The sequence below is a fragment of the Marmota marmota genome, unplaced genomic scaffold (assembly GCF_001458135.2).
Source record: "Marmota marmota marmota unplaced genomic scaffold, marMar, whole genome shotgun sequence".
Classification (NCBI taxonomy): domain Eukaryota; kingdom Metazoa; phylum Chordata; class Mammalia; order Rodentia; family Sciuridae; genus Marmota; species Marmota marmota.
Window position 1 is genome coordinate 41,501 of NW_026000221.1, and position 10,951 is coordinate 52,451.

Below are 10,951 nucleotides of genomic sequence, written 5' to 3' on the forward strand. Positions count from 1 at the left end.
ACGGGCCTACAATTACAGATGTGCACCTCTGTACCTAGTACATATGGAGATCATTGAGGAGTAATTTTACTAATGCTTCTGAGTACCACTGGAGGGGACACTAGGTGTCACAATGTAGAATGCCAGAATGCCTATTATAACTCAGAGGTTGATCCACTCAAGATAAAATAAAATTTCACAGAAAAAAAATTTTTGCATGACCATAAAATCAAGAAATATTACACTGTTTTCTATTGCTTTGTTCAAAGAGTAAGTTTAAAAAAATCACACTGTACATCATTGTGGATTTCCCAAATAAAAACGATCACATTTACACCTTTATCAATGAACTCCATGTTTCTTTTTCTTTCCTTTTTCTTCTCTTTATCTGTTAGGACTCACTCTGTTTTGTGAAACTTCCATGATTATGTCTGTTATTCCTGACAAGAACTGAAATTACTTTCTCTGGAATTACCTCTGATATTGGCCAACTTCTATACTGGGTAATAACCGTGTGACGTGTGATTTATTCCTTTTCCTGTTTAGTCCATCAGTTCCTGGATTTGAATGGGCCAGTTTTATATCACATTGGTGTCAACAGCTTTATTTATTTCTATGGAGAAATGACTTTGTTGTAAGGGTTAGAGAAGATAACAAGTCGCAGGGATGATATCTTTTTAGAGGTAAGTATGAATGGAAACTTAAAAAGTGGGGTCATCGGCCTGAGGCAGGAAATGAGGAGAGCATGGAAAGCTTGGAGACAAATTTCAAACCACAGTAATATTGACCTTAGATATTTAATTAACATTAAACAAATAACATGGCATAGAGAAAAGGGTTAAATGGGAACATGTTTCTCTAACAATATAGGGATTGCTAAGGAGAACTGCCAGAGGACAGTGCAGACGAGAGAGGGATCAAGATACAGAGTTAGTACAATTTCTATCATGAAAGTTTTCTAGGAAAGGTAAGATGCTTGGATATCCACATTCTAAAGAGGGCTGATGGTCATACATGCAATACATGCATAAATAGCTGGAACAATCTCAATGCTATGGGCAGTTGAACAGGAGGAGCATGTGCATGAATGGAGTTGAATAATGAGAAGGCAGCAGTGCACTAGGAAGTTGATTCAGGCCTGAATTGGTATGTGTGGGGGTCTTTTCAGAAATATTAGAAAAACTTAAATGAATTGTGTAGAATGAAAGTTGACTGAATGAGAAAGAAAGAAGCTGGGCCCCAGGAATGTGAGATTCTGCACCTGACTGTTACTCAAGATTTCAAATGAGATATGTAATAAAACATACCAACTGTGAATATTGATTTCTTCTATCATGTACTTTCTCCTATGGCAATATCTTCCCATATTGAGGGAAATTCTTTAGGAAATTTTTGGGCTTATTTTTGAAATTTGGATATATACAAAACCAGAGAATCAGAGAGGTCTGTGGGAGAGGTTCAGCAGGAGAGAAACTGATTAGTATTCAAAAGGATCTGGTTCAGTGCCCACCATTAAGATGACAATTATCAAACAGAACATGTCACAGAAATATAAGCAAACATTTCATCAGTATGTGCAAGTATATTCTCAACTCACTATTTAGTTGAAGAGTTAATTTCCTCATGATTTTACAGAAATATTTTAGAACTTGGATGCAATCATCAATACATGTGTGTTGAGCCAAATCCTCCCAACACATTGAGCAAATACATGTATGGGTGTTTTATCATACCCATGGGGGAAATTGGTTCATCTTCTTTTCCAGAATCCTTTTTTTTTAACCAACATCTTGTTTCTTTTTCCACTCTTTTGCAAGATACTGCTCTCACATCCAAGAAAACATGTATGATAAAGCATTAATAATTCAGATATTACAATCCACAGGGAAAGTATTCTAAAACCTTGCAGAATTATTAGATATTAATAAGCGATTGTATTTCATCATTAGTATGCACACTAAAAATATGAGTTTTGCTGTTTAAAAATAAATTACAAACGACTTCTAGTTTAAAAATGACTCTGGGATGGCATATCTAGACAACTTTTTGTATTTTTCTGAAAGACCTGATTGATCAGAAAATTAGCTATCTAATAGCATTCAGAAATTAGCTTGGTGATAAGAGTGAATTTCTGACATGCTCAGGAACATCCAACTGACCAACAGAATAATAAAACAATAATAATAATGACAATAAATAAAAATGAAAATATTTTCTGTCTAAAAAACAACCAATATTTCAAAAATGCTTGCTTGCTCATCTGAATGACTCTTATGGATGCTGTATTCATCATGGTGCCTAATAGATATGGTGGACAGAAATTGGTAGATGCATGTTGCACTGATTCTTCTAGTCCCTACTGGTGCAAATCATCTCTGAACTAGGAATACTATCAACTTTGGTTTGAAGGAAGACACCCTGAAAACACTATATAACATTCTCTAAGTTTTCTCATTTTCCTCAGTAAAATTTTCCTAGTTTTCTCATTTCCTCTTTGGTCCCTCCCTCCCTTTCTCTTCCCTTTAGCTTTGACCAAGTAACCTCCAGAGCTGGGAGCTTGATTCTTTACATTTTACATTCTTTGTATGAGTCACTTTCACCCCCTCTGGCCTGTCAATATGGCAAATTTTTCTTAGAAATATGATGTCTATGTCTTTATCTTTTGAACTCTTCACACTTCCCAAGTGACATGCTTAGAATGAAAGCAAGATTTATGCTGGCACTTGATCTGCTTGTGTCCTGAATTGTAGGAAAAAATAGCTGTTCATTTATATTTCCCAAATGGACATCCTATTAGTGGCTCCAAAATATGCTGTCTGCAGATTAAGATCTTTGGAGTCACCTTAGAATATAATTGACATGTAGAGGCAAAGACCTGCTGAGTAAGAATGAACTTTTAAACATGGTCCACAAGAGATGATTCATTAAAGTTTCAGGCTTCCATGGTGAACTTGTTTGGCTTCTAATACCTCTACCTTAACTTGAATGTAGCTTTGTGTTTCTCCCTAGGATTTCCCTCTCAAAGTGAAAGTTTAGAAAGAGCAGTAATCTTTCCAAAGTGAACTTTAGGTATTTGTGGATTTGTGGATCACTCCACAACCATTCATACTTGTTTCTAATTCCCTTGTTTATTTTTCTGCCCTATATACTTTTTGTAGGTAGTCCCAACATCTTTTGTGTCACTAAATTTTACACCTTTATAATCATTTGTGGTAAATAAAATTAGCACTGTGGGGTCACTTCTTCAGTCCTCAATTTTGTGACTAAGTCAAGAAGATTCAGAAAATTTTACTCTACCTCTAATTTAATTTTGGAAATGGAAACTCATAAATTCTTCCACACATTGAAATCCCTGCTTCTTTCCTTCTTATATATGATTGAATTTGTTTCTGTTCACTGAGTACCAATGTTTCTTCTTCTTTCACTCCCTGTGCTCACTGCCTTTCTCAGTGTTTGTTCCTTCTTCTTCTTTCATTATCTTTATTTCCAACTTTATTGTGATTTAATAATATAATGAATTGCAAATCATATTTTAGTTCATTTAGCAATACTCCCAATTTAAACTATGGCAAATCCTAGTAATATATCCCATTTATTACCTATGTTTTTTTTTCCTTATGAGATATATAACAGTTACATCCTTACAGTTAAAATATTCTAATATTCATTTTTAAGGCAATATTCTCACCATTTTATCAATTTATGGATCTTACCTTGTTCGTGTCCAATTATTTTATTCTTTGCTCCTTCATAGGATTCAACAGATATACAAGAAGCACACATCTCTGGATGATACTCAGAGTAACTCTGGTGAAAGTATTATCAATAATGAGTTGCATAAAGATTTCATCCATACTCTTTAATCATCACCACATTTCTAGTTGTGAAACCATCATAAATGGAAATGCTTTAAGAGCAACAAAACTTTCCATAAAACACAGCATCCCAGGCTCTCCAGATTAAGATGAGCTCTTACATTTGTGTGGTACTGATGGGGTAAAACCAGGATGGAAGACATGTGTTCACAACAATCTCACTGATGTGCATATAATGAAAACACATAGCATCAGTATTTAATCATTCAACTTTGCATTTCCTAGCAATTCTACAATACAGTAGAAATCTTCTTTAAAACTGTTTTAATAAATGCACTTTATCTTTTATAGTATTCAACATTTCAAACACTAAAAGGCCAATTTTTTGTAATAAAAGAATTTCAATTCTGTCATTTTGGGTAGGAATGACACACTATTGCACGTGCTTCATTTGAGTCATAGTCTTCCAAAATTTAATGTATTTCAGCAAAGTAATTAACAAGTTGAAATCTCATTTTTAAAAAGGACAATGTAGTAAGAAAAATGGATCATAGTTTACTTGAACATAACAGTACAAACAATTTGGGTAGAATATGCAATACTTTCCTTTGGCATAAAAACTAAGAGGTACTCCAAAAGCGAAAAGTGGCAGCAGAGAATTATACAGTGCTGACTGACTATTTTCAGAGATGGGAGTCAGTCAAAACTATATAAGCACATGATAAAAAAGGATGTTCTGTGGGAAAATGCTGGAGAGCCACTAAAGAGAGACTGGGACCAGATGAAACTCAGAAATACTGGCCTTTAAAAGAAGAAATGCATTCATAATACAAACAGGCAGCAGACATGCCAGGGGGAAAAACAGCTGAAGAGTCATCTCCTACCATTCGGCTTTAGAAGAATCTCACCAACCCATTTAGGAAATGTAGAAAAGCATGAGATAGATAGTTCTAAAAACAAGGAATATAAATTGTCTACAAATATATGAAAAAAAATTTTCACATTTCTAGCAGTCAGTGAAAAAACATTCAAAACTTCATTGATATTTCAGCTCACCCTATTCAGAATGACATTTATAAAGTATTCAAATAATAAGTGCTGGAGAGAATGTAGGGGCACAGTAAAAGCATACACTGTGAGACTGAAAATGAGAACTTCCACTCTGTAAATCAGTATGGAGATTTTTCAGACTACTAGGAAAATGACAACAATATGACCCACTTTCCCATTTCCTCCTCTTAATATCAATGTACTAATATCAGTATACATGTGACACATTAATTTCAATGTTGTAGTGGTGTGAGTCACAATTAAAAAATTATGGAACTAGCCCAGATGCCCATCAACAGAAGGACAGATAAAAACAAATGACTTTAAGAAAATTGGTTTACAATGATACAAGAGGTCAAAATGAATCCCTATATAATGTATTAAAACAGTGCCCTAAATATTTCTAAAATATGAAAATTTTCACATCAAAATCTCCCTAAATTTATACAAAAATGATATTTTATAGCAAAAAAATAGAAAACTTTCATATATTATTCTAATTCAAATACAACAGTTTTAGCTAATGAGAGACTTGAATTTTCCCTGAGATGTCAAGGAAATTTGATGTACTGCCAAATCTTCCAGGCTGACTTGGGAGGCATGTGCAGGAGCCTCTTCACTCAGGTTACTTTACCTATGGCTTTCTTCTTGGGATATCAGAAAAAATACCATTCTGTTTTTAAAATCTTAAGACTGAACTGTGGCATAAAACATTGTTTTAGAGGAACTTACAACAAGAATCACGTGAGTATAGAAGAGAACCTGAGACATCAATCTGCTGAGAGCTCTGGGGGCCTAGAGCATGGTCCTGTGATCTACTTAAAGATTAAAAGATTGTGGAACTTTCATTGAAATGTGGTGTTTGCAGCTCTGTGAGAGAAAATGCCCGAAATGAGTCTGGTAGACTGGCTGCATGCAGCACAACACACATGGGCAGATATACCAGGAATGTTCAACCCACTCTGCTGAGAGGCATTTGGAGTTGTTGTCCACATTATCACCACATACGTGGTTGGTGGCACCCCCTGCCTGGGGATTACTGTAGAGTCCTGAGGGCAACCCCCTTTTAGAAGTGAGAGACCAGAAACAGCTGCATGTCTTGTACCTCAAAGTCACATAGCCAGCTCTCCTCAAAGAGTGGTGGAAGATTACCCTGATCATATGGGCTCACGATAGTGAATGACAGGAATGTGCTCAAAGCTTTCTTCAGGAACAGATGTGTTTTGCCTTTTGCACAGTTTGTAGCATTTAGGGCCACAGGATCTCTACCTCTTTCAAATGGATGCAGTTCCTACATTTGATAGACTCATATGCTGAATACAAAAACAAATAACGTAAATGAGAGTTCCTCTGCAACTTGCAAAATTCCCTCAACATCCTCTGGGTTGAATAGGGCAAGGAACAAAGGAGTCCAGCTTTTAAACTCCACGACCATGTTAGCACTGTTTGGGCTAGAGCAGGTAAGGAAAGAGCTGGAGTGTGATTACTTCCTAGAAATACACCAAAGCTATATATTTCTAAAATTAGAAATCCTGGATAGAAGAATCTCCATTTCAATGACATTAGTATATGGAAAAAATCTGAAAATCTTGGTAGTGTTGCTCTTGTCTTTTTTTGTCTATTTTTTGTATGGGGTTCCCACATTATTTGTTTTTTCATATTCTAGCTGATTTCTAAGTTAGTAAAATCATTTCTTGATTTTGGTGCCTGGATCCCATTTTTAGTCTCATTTTTATTCCTTTCCTTTTCTCATTTTCATTGCATTTTACCCTTATCTCCTCTTCTTTCATGTTTACTCACACTATTATCTGTCCTCCTTCCTTTTTAAAATATGTCCTGATAATTTTATTCATGAAGCCATATTTTTTCAGCCATTTGGGCATTGTTGTTTTCTACTGCTTCCCTTAATTTTATGGTTTTATAAATGTCTTTAAAAATATGCAGATTATTTATAGGTGATACATGTTTTGCCTTAGGCTGTGGTTGTTGCCAAACTTTATTTTCTCCCCTTAAAGAAATGCTGGTGAGTGAAACTAGCAATGTTTAACATGCTCATTTGCAGACTTGATCCAGAGATATAACTCCTGTCAAGTACATATCCCAAAGATAATCCTGTACACTAAAAGCACACAAACATAACAGTGGAAGAGAAATCCATCCAAATACATGCAACACTTCAACCTTATAACACAAACAACAGGAGAAAAGGAGGCATTATGACACTTCCGAAATTTCACAAGTTCCCATTAACTACATTCAAAGTCTTTTTTCTAACATCCACTAAAGAGCTAGAATAAACATGGTTAGTAATTGTATTATTTATATTTATTATTTAAATAATAAATTATGAGTCCCAAAAGAGTATTCTATGAGGTCCTGTCATTTGGCCTAATTTAACTTCTAGAAGAAGGAAAAGAGAAATAGACTAGAAATTTAAATTGACACATTTACACACCTGGTGCTGGCTATTTTCAGTGTCATCAAGCTTCTCCTGCTCTTCTACTGATGACATGTCCAAATGTGACTCTGCTGATGAATGCATACATATATTTAAACTATTTAAAACTGTTACAGTAAGTGAACATCTACCAAATAAAAAGAGATAATACTAATAATCATATAATTACTTTTTCATAATTATAATTGTAAATTAAGCATAATTTTAGGTAAATATTAATGTGGTTTAAAACTTTTTTATTGTTGTTTGTATGTGGACCTGGGGATTCTACCCAGGGACTTGTGTATCCTTGGCAAGAACTGTAGCACCTATTTCAAATCCCAGGACTTTGTATTGGAGACAGGGAGTTTATAAATTCCCTGATTTGCTGGAAACTTGATGTCAGCCTGCCTCAGCCTCCTATGTATCTGCAATTCTTGGTGAGGCCCTCTGCACCCAGTGCACATTGAGTCTTTTAGGAAGTAATTTAATGGGTCCAATACTTCAGAGACACTAGACTAGAGACCACCATGTTCAATGTATATCATAACTCATTCATCCAGTCAAAGTAAAAGAATATTTCACAGAAAAAAATAAATAAGTAAGTAAAATGACAATGAAAACAGGAAACTTCACACTGTTTACTATCTATCTCTTTGACCTAATAGTATCATGTAGAATCACAGTGTATCATTTTTGGTGTCCTAAATACACCTTTGTCAAGAACCCCATGTTCCTTTCCTTTTCCTTTCCATTCCTTTTTCTTCCTTTCTTCTATTAGGAATCACTCTTTTTTTTTAACTTCCATGATTATTCCTGTTATTCCTGACATAAAGTGGTTTTGGTCCCCTGGATCTACTTCAGACATTGACCATGTTTGGTAATAACCATGTGACCTGTAAATTATTCCTTTTGTTGTCTAGTCCATCAGTTCCTGGACTTGAGGGAGCTGCTTTTACATCAAGTTGGTATCAACAGTTTTATTTATTTCCACCAATAATTGAGTTTGTGTTAAGACTTAGAGGTGATAATAGGTGACAGAATGGTGTCTGTTCTAGAGACAGAGATGTATAGAGACTTGAGGAGTGAGACTAACAGCCAGAGGAAGAAATTGTGGAAATATGGAAGACAGTAGCATGACATAGATCAAGGGTTAAATGGGAGAGTATTCATCTGATGATATAGGCATTGGTGAGGGAAATTGCCAAAGAACACTGCAGGCAGAAAAAGGGCTAACAATACAAATCTAGGCAGATTTGGTACTTGTGAAAGTTGTCCAGGAAATTTAAGGTGCTTGGACATCCACATTCCAAAGAGGGCCAATGGTCATATATGCTATGGATGCACATAGAGCTGGAAAACTCTCAATGCTCCAGGCATGTGAACTAGAGGGGCATGTGAACTTGAGAGGCATGTGCATGAATGGAGATGAATAATGAGAAAGTGACAGTGCAATAGGAAGTTGATGGATGCATGCCTGAATAGAGGAAATATTTTCAGAAATACAAAGGATAGAAATTTTTCAGTGACCTGTATGGAATGAAGTTGAATAAAATGAATAAATTAATAATTGATCCTCTGGAATGTGAAATTCTGCTCCTGACTATTACTTAAGATTTCAAATGAGATATTTAATAAAACATGACAACTGTGGATGTTGCTTTCATTTACCATAAGTTTCTCCTAAGGCAATATATTCCTATGTTGACAGAACTAATTTAGGTGCTTGTTGGGCAATTTTCTGAAACTTGGATAAACCAAAACCACTAGTAAATCAGAGAGGTCTGGGGTGAGGCTCAGTGGTCCATCAACTGCTTAGCATTCAAAAGGATCTGGGTCCAAGGTTGAGAAAATAACAAGGAAACAACAAGTCAAAAAAATATGAGCAAACACTTCATTGGTATGTGTAAGTATGTATGGATTTACTAAAGTTAATCAAAATTTCCAGTCAGGTTTTTCTTCAGCAAATGTTTATTTTTACATAAAAAGTATAAAATAAAGTGCATATGATTATACATTTTATTATTTCTTACTACAGACTGACCACACAGTTGGTGAAGGGCACAAAACAAAGTTGTACATAGAGCACAACACAGGCTCTACAGAATTATTTGATACATTAACTGTAACAGTACAGTTGATATTGTCTTGGGGAGATGAGATTTTTCTTGTGTTTCACACACTGTCTTTGATGCGTGGATTCAACCAAAAACCATATCACATGATTGTGGACTCTAGCCAGGCTCCTCTCAAAGGAAGTCCCAAAGGCTAAGTAATAATTGGCAGCACAAACATCAAGTGAACTATCAGAATTATTTAATCCATTTTATTATAAGTATCCTGTACATCACTTATCTTAAAATTAATAAATCCAAAGTTGTTATGAGATTCCAGGGGAAAATATACTTTATTTCTCACCAGAGAGAGGTTTTTGAACTAATAGGATCTGATACGTGCTTTTAGCATAATAGCCAAAACACTGTTTTTTTTTTTTTGTTTTTTGTTTTTTGTTTTTTTTTACACATGTAGGAACCTGGTGAATCTTCTTTTCCTGTATCCTCCACTTTAACCAAGGTCAAATTTCTTCTCACACTCTTCTACACTGATACAGTACCCATATCCAAGACAAAAAATATATGATGAAGTATAAAGTATTCAGATATAGCAATACAATGAAACAGTGATAGAAACCTTGCAGAATTTTCAGATATAAATACTGTGTTTCAAAGTCATTTGTATATACCCTAAGAGTAACAGTCTTGATGTTTGAGTAATAAACTCCATAAAGACTTCTGGTTAAAAAAATGTGTCTGGTATAGCATAAACAACATTTCAAAGATATTCTGTAAGGGCTATGTATCAGAAAATTAGGTATCCAGAGATCAGAATTAAACTCAGTAATAAAGTGCCTTCCTGGCACACCCATGGACATAGTTTCATTCCCAAGCACCATTAGTGTTGAGAGCCACAGCCTAAAGGGGCCCCAGTAAACTTCCAGCTGCCAGCAAACTTCCAGCTGCCAGCTGATGATTGGCTCACAGCAGCCCCAGCAAACTTCTAGCTACCAACTGATTGGCTCCTCTGCGATGATGCTCATTGGGCTGTTTCCCTGCCCTTTCAGACCATGGAGCTGCTCATTGGGGGACTTTTTTTGGCTCCACTCATGCAACCCAGCCAATCGGCCTCAAGAGCAGGAGGAGTGGGGAAGGTTGAGAGGCTTGTGAGAAGCCGGTGGTGGCAGTTGGGCTCTGAGGGTTTTTCCTGAGGAGCTGTGTGGTGTGGTGTGTGTGTTCTAAAAATAAAGTTCGATCCTTTTGACAAGTGGCTCCTGAATTGTGCCCAGCCAGACTGCAGCATTTGGTGGCCCATATGGGGAACGACAGAGGGTAAGTGATAAGGTAAACTGATCACCCCTGAGGGCAGGGCAAGAGGATGGGTAGCCATTTTAAGATTCTTCTTTTGTTTTGTTTTGCTTTTGTTTTAAGTTGACTGTCCCTGGAGATGAGTGAGACGGAATAAAAACCGCTCACATCTGAGGAAAAAATATTTGCATCTGAGGAACAGATAGGGAGAAAGGACGGATGGACATTTCAGGAGGATAGAAAGGCTGATATAATGATTTTGTATTGTTCCATTTTTGTTTCATTCTGTCTCGGCTTTGTTTGGCGTC

The 10,951-nt window shown here is 35.8% G+C and overlaps 1 long non-coding RNA gene across 1 annotated transcript; it reads left to right on the top strand.

Annotated features, from left to right (window-relative positions):
* The first annotated feature begins 1,687 nt into the window (after nt 1-1,687).
* Nucleotides 1,688-8,934, top strand: LOC125612948. The gene is made up of 2 exons (XR_007343429.1): nt 1,688-4,115; nt 4,146-8,934. It is a non-coding gene; the product is annotated as an uncharacterized LOC125612948 (long non-coding RNA).
* Nucleotides 8,935-10,951: the final 2,017 nt, after the last annotated feature.